This window comes from Drosophila miranda, chromosome XL, assembly GCF_003369915.1.
Source record: "Drosophila miranda strain MSH22 chromosome XL, D.miranda_PacBio2.1, whole genome shotgun sequence".
Lineage (NCBI taxonomy): Eukaryota > Metazoa > Arthropoda > Insecta > Diptera > Drosophilidae > Drosophila > Drosophila miranda.
In genome coordinates, this window is record NC_046673.1 from 17,506,678 (window position 1) to 17,515,562 (window position 8,885).

Sequence of the window (8,885 nt, forward strand, 5' to 3'; positions counted from 1 at the left end):
CCGGCACCGGCACTGGGCAGAGCGACAAGATGAATTTCCAGCGTATTTTGCTTTGTTATTTTGTTGTTTTCATTTTGGTCATGAGATCCTCGTTGCACAGCCCCCCACCCCACCCTCCCCTTACCTACCCACCAAAATCTTTAACTATCCAACTAGATATATATATATAGTAAATATATATAGAAAGATTTTTTGGGCGCTTCGTTACACAAAATCACGAAGCGAATCGTGCACGACTATTTTGCGTGAGCTGAGAGCATGATCAGCACTCGACTTGAGTCCACTCAAGAGGCCCCCAGAGCCTTCTGCCGCTGCCTCATGCAGCTGCGACCTGTTTGCCGCCCAGCCTCCTCCACCTCCACCTCCACCTCCACTGCCACCGCCAGCGCCTCCTGCTCTTCACACCACCGCTCAGAGGCAGGGGCAGGCGCTGGCACCTTTGGGGCTTTGACAGTTTAAAGACCAACGAAACGAAACGAAAAAAAAAAAACAAAAAACGATAGCCCCCAAATTGGTTTTGTAATATGAACTGTTTTTGGGGCTTGCGGTTTGGGGAAACGGCACACGTCCCACAATATGCTGATAGGCCATTGAATGCCGAAAAGAAAGTGGGCAAATGGGGGGTAAACAGGTGGAGCTCCACTTACAAATTTGATTTGATGCAGGGTCAGCATTTTAATCAATCGGGATAAGCCAAAAGATCTTTATTACTCAAATATATCGAGTACTTTTCCTTGAGAAATCAGAAGTCCTCGCGCACTCCGCCAAACTGTAAATAATTTTCACTGATTTCTGATCTAATTATGGCAGCATCACATTTCCCCAGTAGTCTCTTAATACTAGCATATATTTCAAGTTTAAATATCCATCATAACCTAATCGTTTAGCAAAAATCTCTTTATGGAGATGGAAGAATACAAAAGCGATAAAGATAGATTTTTGATAATCCATAAACTGAAAGAACGCGTAAGAGTTTTGTTATTATTTATTATTATTATGAACTATGAGCTATGATTGGATTATCCATTTCAGTTGTCTGTATATTGCTCTACGCATATTGAACTGAATTGATAATTTCGTTCTGAGACTGCACTTCAAGGATTTGTACCTGTTGAAATTGATCCAGAAGTTGAGGCCCCTCTACATGAAGATTTTCAGAGGTATTATGACCCTAGCAACGATTCTAGTATTCGCATTTTGGCATAAGCTTGTTGAACTTTTATATCAACTGCGTGGCCTTCAAGGTTAATAGATACATTTCAGAAATACTTTTGTAAATTAACTTTCATATTTTTTAGAGTGGCTTTTCTTTGATTCTTTTAAACAGACATTGCCATATATATTCCTGTGGAAACATGTACATATTTCGATGATTCGAATCGCCTTCTCAATTAAAGTCAATCCCCCAAGAGTTTTCGTCGCTGCAGTTCTTCTGGCAAGTGCCTTTGGATGGTAGTTGCACTACTTTCTCTGCACTAAAGATAAAGCCTGGACTCTTGTCCCGTTCTTTCTGCAGAAATACAACCATAAAAGCTGCACCTCCTTCTCCCCAAAACGTGCTGAATCGCACCTTTATTTGAAATCAGTCTAGTCAGTATCTTTATCAATATCGTCACCCTAAAAGTCAGCCGCATTTTTGTATGAATTTAGTCTCCCACTTTGGGGGCTTTGTTTTACTTCTCACGCCTTGAACTTGACTAACAAATTTGACCTTTCGTTGTGGCCGCAACAAGCGAGCGCCATGCTGTGTGTCAGGCTAATAAAAATAGCATCATGTTGCAGAGAGTCCGTGGTGCTGCCATCAGTGCTGATGGTGCTAGTCCCCGTCCCAGTGCTGGATATGGGGATGGTGCCACACAAAAGCTTGCAACATGTCCAACTGACTCAAAGACACACAAGTGTGTCGCCAGGCGGCGACGGGGGCAGCGAGTTAATGAACATAAGAAATTCGCTTACATTTTTTCCATTTGTGCGAATTAGAGGCAACTACAGCGACAATGCAGTCAGTGTTCTGCTCTACACTTTTATTACTTCCAACAAACTGGCAAACTGCAGCGAAAGCAGCAACACATACGAGCACGCTTGTCAACGGTATTTCAGTAGCCAACTTTGCTTTACCAACTTCTTGAGCCCATAAACGGCAGGGAGACGCCGACGGGGGCACAGGCATCGTAAAGACAGTGCAAGTTGATTATTTGAAATGATTATTACATTAATATTTAACCCTAATATACATTTAGAACGCTGTCTAAGCTGTAATCTTCTTTTGGAAAGACGCACAAAGCGTATAGCCCAAAATATGCTGGAAGACAAATTAAACTTGCGTAAAAACCTAAAAAAATAAAAAGGGATTGGTATTTTAATAGAAAAAATACAATTACAACAGTTTTTATCTCTCTTACGAAAACCTGCAATTGTTTCAAGGAAATTCTCAACAAATATTGGACCATCTCGAAGGAACAAGTGCATTTCTACTTCGGTCCTGTCCATCAGTATCGAATCAGTCTCAGTCTTTTCAGGGATAGATGTATGTAGGAGTAAGTGGTACCCGTACATCGATATATGTGTTGCAACAAAGCAAGTAGAAAACTTTGCCGGAGCGTCTGCCTGCAAAATGCTGACTGAGGCAGAAGAACAAAGGCGAGAATTTGCCAGGAGATGTCAGCAGGTGCTGCTGCCCCTGCCCCTGCCCCTGCCCTTACCAAGTGAATGCGATATCGTTCGGGCTGTGAGTGGTCTCCTGTGAGGAGGCTCTGAGTACGAACACTCGTATGTGCAAGTGATTTCCAGTTGATGTAACATTACTTTGAAATCTTTTGCCAGGCTAGGCAGCTAGGCAGCCAAATGAAAAGCAAAGAGAAGATGCTTTCCACAGGCCAAAACGAAACGAAAGAAACGAAAACCCCATGGCCGATGGCCGATAGAGCAGGATGGCCTGCAGTTGAGACAACGGATATGGATACTCGGCTTAATTTCTCCAGCGGTCTGTTGGTCAACTGGCCAAGCAAAGTTCACTTTTTTCCTATTTTCCCCATTTTCTTCTCGAGAGGGGAGTGGCGGATGGGGGGTGCTGCTGGTTGGGGTGATGCACGCGAAACGCTTCGCTGGACAATGAACAAGCGAAATTAGAGAATGTAAACAGCGGATTTTATCCTGTTCGTTGCCTTGCCCAACACCAGAAGCTGCAACAGCCACAGCCCCCCACCTATATAGAAAATATACAGAAGATATTCCGACTGTGGGATACCCACCCGCTCATCAGATCTTGTGGTCTTCGAAAAAAGCCTGGCACATGGGCTCTACCCAAAACTCTTGCACTAGGAATTTTCTGTACATCAAGAGATACGTGTAGATATCTAAACAAAAAAAATTATGGGCTCCAAGCATATGGAGTCGAAGATCTGTTACATACATACCCACGCATACAGGAGACCCTTGTATGCCACAAATACCAACAGGGTACACCAACAGGGAACAGATGCAACAGCAACAAGAACCATACCCCAATGAAACGTGGACCATTTTTCTTTGTCTTTGGTTCCGTGTCTGGGACCTGTCGCCGCGTAGAGGACACCGGAGATGAGAGACAGCACTGCGGGAGAGCGGAAGGGCGGGAGAGTGAGTGGTGGCAATGGGGGGACCAAACAGCAACAACGGCGCCAGTTGACACGTCTTTTTCCTTTGACAAACATTTAAACAGGCGCTTCGGACAACGTCAGCGTCAGCGTCAGGCGGCAACAAGAACAATTACAAGCAATTCCAAGCAGTTTCCAGTTCCACCTTAACCTTCGACTTAACCTCAGCGAAAACACAACCATGCTGCTGCTTCTGCTGCTGCCTGCCAGCTGATGTCATAACAGTAAATTAGCAGCGACAAGCAAGCAGTGCAGTGTGTAGGAGGTGAAAAGCAGAACAAGGAAAAGTCGAAGCAGTGGCAGCAAAAATCACTGGCACGGACACCACACATTGGAAATGGAATGGCAATTTTGAATGGGATCTGGAAACCTTTTTGAATGAACAGACAGATTCAATAATTCTTTTGGGAAAACTCTGTGGAAGCATTGAAGCATCAGGAAACTGAGATAGGATAAAACTATGATATTTAGGGACATCACTACAGGGATCTGGAAGCTGGATAACTATCAAACGATGTCTGTGGGAGTGACTTGTTTTATTGGCAATGTAATCTATATAGTTGAGGTATTTATTGCAGTAACCGGAGTCAGGCATCCGTTCCACTCAAAAATGTTCTCTCTGTTGTCCGCCATAATACTGTACGCATATTACCAGTATCTAAAGGAATAAACTGCTTTATGTTGTGTGGTTGTACGAATCTAAGAACTTGTGAGTGTTTTCCGTGGAAGGTTACGTGCAAGTGAGCCTGAATTTAATCCACTGATCGATCGGCTGAGATTTGTATCTGGCTTTGGATGCCTTCGTGTCACTGTCTTCGTTTGGATCCTAATGCCTTTGTTTCATTTTTGATAGTTCATGGCTATGGTTAATAGTTAGTGATTAATGGTTTCATAATCGGCATAATTTATTTCTTCTTATGTAGTTATGTACTTACAAGTATACGAACCTTTTTCCTGTCGCGTCCGTCGCGTCCGTCGCGGCCTTCTTTGGGTCCCAATGACTTTGTTTCAGTGTTAATTGCTGCTTTGGTCTTCCTTAGTAAGTCTAATATCTGTTTAAGATAAGCGCGCATTTGATTAACTTCAGCCTGAATTCTGCTGCAGGTCTCATAATCGGCATTCCTCTCTAATTCTTCTTCAAATTCTCTTATCCTAGCATATATTTTATTTATATTTGCGTTTATCGCCTGCGTGCTTATGTCCAGAGCCATCTTCTTCAGATATTTATCACTTAGAATTTCTTTTATATAATGAATTAACTTGAATATTTCAGAGTGACTTTTCCACAGAACAATATCTCTGAGCTTGCTTTTCCTTGATTTTTTAATTAGAAGTAAGGATTTTTCCAAGGTGTCTATATGTTTCAATCGGCTGTGATTTTCTTGGCACATTTTACCATAACTTTGACTATAGACAGGGTGCATCGCAGAACTTAAATCAATAGTGCTATCGATACTATCGATGGGTGAAAAATAAGCCGACCATAGATTTTTTCGGTTCACCATCAATATCTGTTATCTGGCATATATCAAAGAGGTTTGTTCTGTACGCTTTATCTCTGCCATACGGCAGCCGATCGGGGCATGGCATGTCTTTTCGTGATCAGGAGAGTCCTGTGAGTGGATTGCCATATTAAAAAAGGACATCCACTTTTTCACGATTTTCGCAAAATATCATGATGGTTACATCATTAAATTTTCAAAAAATCGGCCTCATTTTCGAAGATGGAGATGAGAGACAGCACTGCGGGAGAGCGGAAGGGCGGGAGAGTGAGTGGTGGCAATGGGGGGACCAAACAGCAACAACGGCGCCAGTTGACACGTCTTTTTCCTTTGACAAACATTTAAACGGGCGCTTCGGACAACGTCAGCGTCAGCGTCAGGCGGCAACAAGAACAATTACAAGCAATTCCAAGCAGTTTCCAGTTCCACCTTAACCTTCGACTTAACCTCAGCGAAAACACAACCATGCTGCTGCTTCTGCTGCTGCCTGCCAGCTGATGTCATAACAGTAAATTAGCAGCGACAAGCAAGCAGTGCAGTGTGTAGGAGGTGAAAAGCAGAACAAGGAAAAGTCGAAGCAGTGGCAGCAAAAATCACTGGCACGGACACCACACATTGGAAATGGAATGGCAATTTTGAATGGGATCTGGAAACCTTTTTGAATGAACAGACAGATTCAATAATTCTTTTGGGAAAACTCTGTGGAAGCATTGAAGCATCAGGAAACTGAGATAGGATAAAACTATGATATTTAGGGACATCACTACAGGGATCTGGAAGCTAGATAACTATCAAACGATGTCTGTGGGAGTGACTTGTTTTATTGGCAATGGAATCTATATAGTTGAGGTATTTATTGCAGTAACCGGAGTCAGGCATCCGTTCCACTCAAAAATGTTCTCTCTGTTGTCCGCCATAATACTGTACGCATATTACCAGTATCTAAAGGAATAAACTGCTTTATGTTGTGTGGTTGTACCAATCTAAGAACTTGTGAGTGTTTTCCGTGGAAGGTTACGTGCAAGTGAGCCTGAATTTAATCCACTGATCGATCGGCTGAGATTTGTATCTGGCTTTGGATGCCTTCGTGTCACTGTCTTCGTTTGGATCCTAATGCCTTTGTTTCATCTTTGATAGTTCATGGCTATGGTTAATGGTTAGTGATTAATGGTTTCATAATCGGCATAATTTATTTCTTCTTATGTAGTTATGTACTTACAAGTATACGAGTATAAGAGTTGCTTAGTGCTGTCCGTGGAAGATTACGTGGAAGTGGGCCTGAATTCGATCCACTAATTGATCGGCAATAACTTTTCTCTGGTTCTGTATTGCCTTCTTTGGGTCCCAATGACTTTGTTTCAGTGTTAATTGCTGCTTTGGTCTTCCTTTAGTAAGTCTAATATCTGTTTAAGATAAGCGCGCATTTGATTAACTTCAGCCTGAATTCTGCTGCAGGTTTCATAATCGGCATTCCTCTCTAATTCTTCTTCAAATTCTCTTATCCTGGCATATATTTTATTTATATTTGCCTTTATCGCCTGCGTGCTTATGTCCAGAGCCATCTTCTTCAGATATTTATCACTTAGAATTTCTTTTATATAATGAATTAACTTGAATATTTCAGAGTGACTTTTCCACAGAACAATATCTCTGAGCTTGCTTTTCCTTGATTTTTTAATTAGAAGTAACGATTTTTCCAAGGTGTCTATGTATCAATCGGCTGTGATTTTCTTGGCACATTTTACTATAACTTTGACTATAGACAGGGTGCATCGCAGAACTTAAATCAATAGTGCTATCGATACTATCGATGGGAGAAAAATAAGCCGACCATAGATTTTTTCGGTTCACCATCAATATCTGTTATCTGGCATATATCAAAGAGGTTTGTTCTGTACGCTTTATCTCTGCCATACGGCAGCCGATCGGGGCATGGCATGTCTTTTCGTGATCAGGAGAGTCCTGTGAGTGGATTGCCATATTAAAAAAGGACATCCACTTTTTCACGATTTTCGCAAAATATCATGATGGTTACATCATTAAATTTTCAAAAAATCGGCCTCATTTTCGAAGATGGAGATGAGAGACAGCACTGCGGGAGAGCGGAAGGGTGGGAGAGTGAGTGGTGGCAATGGGGGGACCAAACAGCAACAACGGCGCCAGTTGACACGTCTTTTTCCTTTGACAAACATTTAAACAGGCGCTTCGGACAACGTCAGCGTCAGGCGGCAACAAGAACAATTACAAGCAATTCCAAGCAGTTTCCAGTTCCACCTTAACCTTCGACTTAACCTCAGCGAAAACACAACCATGCTGCTGCTTCTGCTGCTGCCTGCCAGCTGATGTCATAACAGTAAATTAGCAGCGACAAGCAAGCAGTGCAGTGTGTAGGAGGTGAAAAGCAGAACAAGGAAAAGTCGAAGCAGTGGCAGCAAAAATCACTGGCACGGACACCACACATTGGAAATGGAATGGCAATTTTGAATGGGATCTGGAAACCTTTTTGAATGAACAGACAGATTCAATAATTCTTTTGGGAAAACTCTGTGGAAGCATTGAAGCATCAGGAAACTGAGATAGGATAAAACTATGATATTTAGGGACATCACTACAGGGATCTGGAAGCTGGATAACTATCAAACGATGTCTGTGGGAGTGACTTGTTTTATTGGCAATGTAATCTATATAGTTGAGGTATTTATTGCAGTAACCGGAGTCAGGCATCCGTTCCACTCAAAAATGTTCTCTCTGTTGTCCGCCATAATACTGTACGCATATTACCAGTATCTAAAGGAATAAACTGCTTTATGTTGTGTGGTTGTACGAATCTAAGAACTTGTGAGTGTTTTCCGTGGAAGGTTACGTGCAAGTGAGCCTGAATTTAATCCACTGATCGATCGGCTGAGATTTGTATCTGGCTTTGGATGCCTTCGTGTCACTGTCTTCGTTTGGATCCTAATGCCTTTGTTTCATTTTTGATAGTTCATGGCTATGGTTAATAGTTAGTGATTAATGGTTTCATAATCGGCATAATTTATTTCTTCTTATGTAGTTATGTACTTACAAGTATACGAGTATAAGAGTTGCTTAGTGCTGTCCGTGGAAGATTACGTGGAAGTGGGCCTGAATTCGATCCACTAATTGATCGGCAATGACATTTCTCTGGTTCTGTATTGCCTTCTTTGGGTCCCAATGACTTTGTTTCAGTGTTAATTGCTGCTTTGGTCTTCCTTTAGTAAGTCTAATATCTGTTTAAGATAAGCGCGCATTTGATTAACTTCAGCCTGAATTCTGCTGCAGGTTTCATAATCGGCATTCCTCTCTAATTCTTCTTCAAATTCTCTTATCCTAGCATATATTTTATTTATATTTGCCTTTATCGCCTGCGTGCTTATGTCCAGAACCATCTTCTTCAGATATTTATCACTTAGAATTTCTCTTATATAATGAATTAACTTGAATATTTCAGAGTGACTTTTCCACAGAACAATATCTCTGAGCTTGCTTTTCCTTGATTTTTTAATTAGAAGTAAGGACTTTTCCAAGGTGTCTATATGTTTCAATCGGCTGTGATTTTCTTGGCACATTTTACCATAACTTTGTCTATAGACAGGGTGCATTGCAGAACTTAAATCAATAGTGCTATCGATACTATCGATGGGTGAAAAATAAGCCGACCATAGATTTTTTCGGTTCACCATCAATATCTGTTATCTGGCATATATCAAAGAGGTTTGTTCTGTACGCT

The 8,885-nt window shown here is 41.7% G+C and overlaps 1 long non-coding RNA gene across 6 annotated transcripts; it reads right to left on the reverse strand.

Annotated features, from left to right (window-relative positions):
* Positions 1-4,156: 4,156 nt before the first annotated feature.
* Positions 4,157-8,642, reverse strand: LOC108165168. 6 transcript variants are annotated; one of them, XR_004474689.1, is made up of 5 exons: positions 8,202-8,642; positions 8,001-8,126; positions 6,357-7,924; positions 4,583-6,281; positions 4,157-4,495 (listed from the first exon to the last, which is right to left on the reverse strand). It is a non-coding gene; the product is annotated as an uncharacterized LOC108165168 (long non-coding RNA). The 6 variants fall into 6 exon arrangements; XR_004474687.1 differs by having other exon boundaries at positions 4,583-6,079; positions 6,156-6,281; positions 6,357-8,126; positions 8,202-8,640; XR_004474688.1 differs by having other exon boundaries at positions 4,157-4,293; positions 4,370-4,495; positions 6,357-8,126; positions 8,202-8,639.
* Positions 8,643-8,885: the final 243 nt, after the last annotated feature.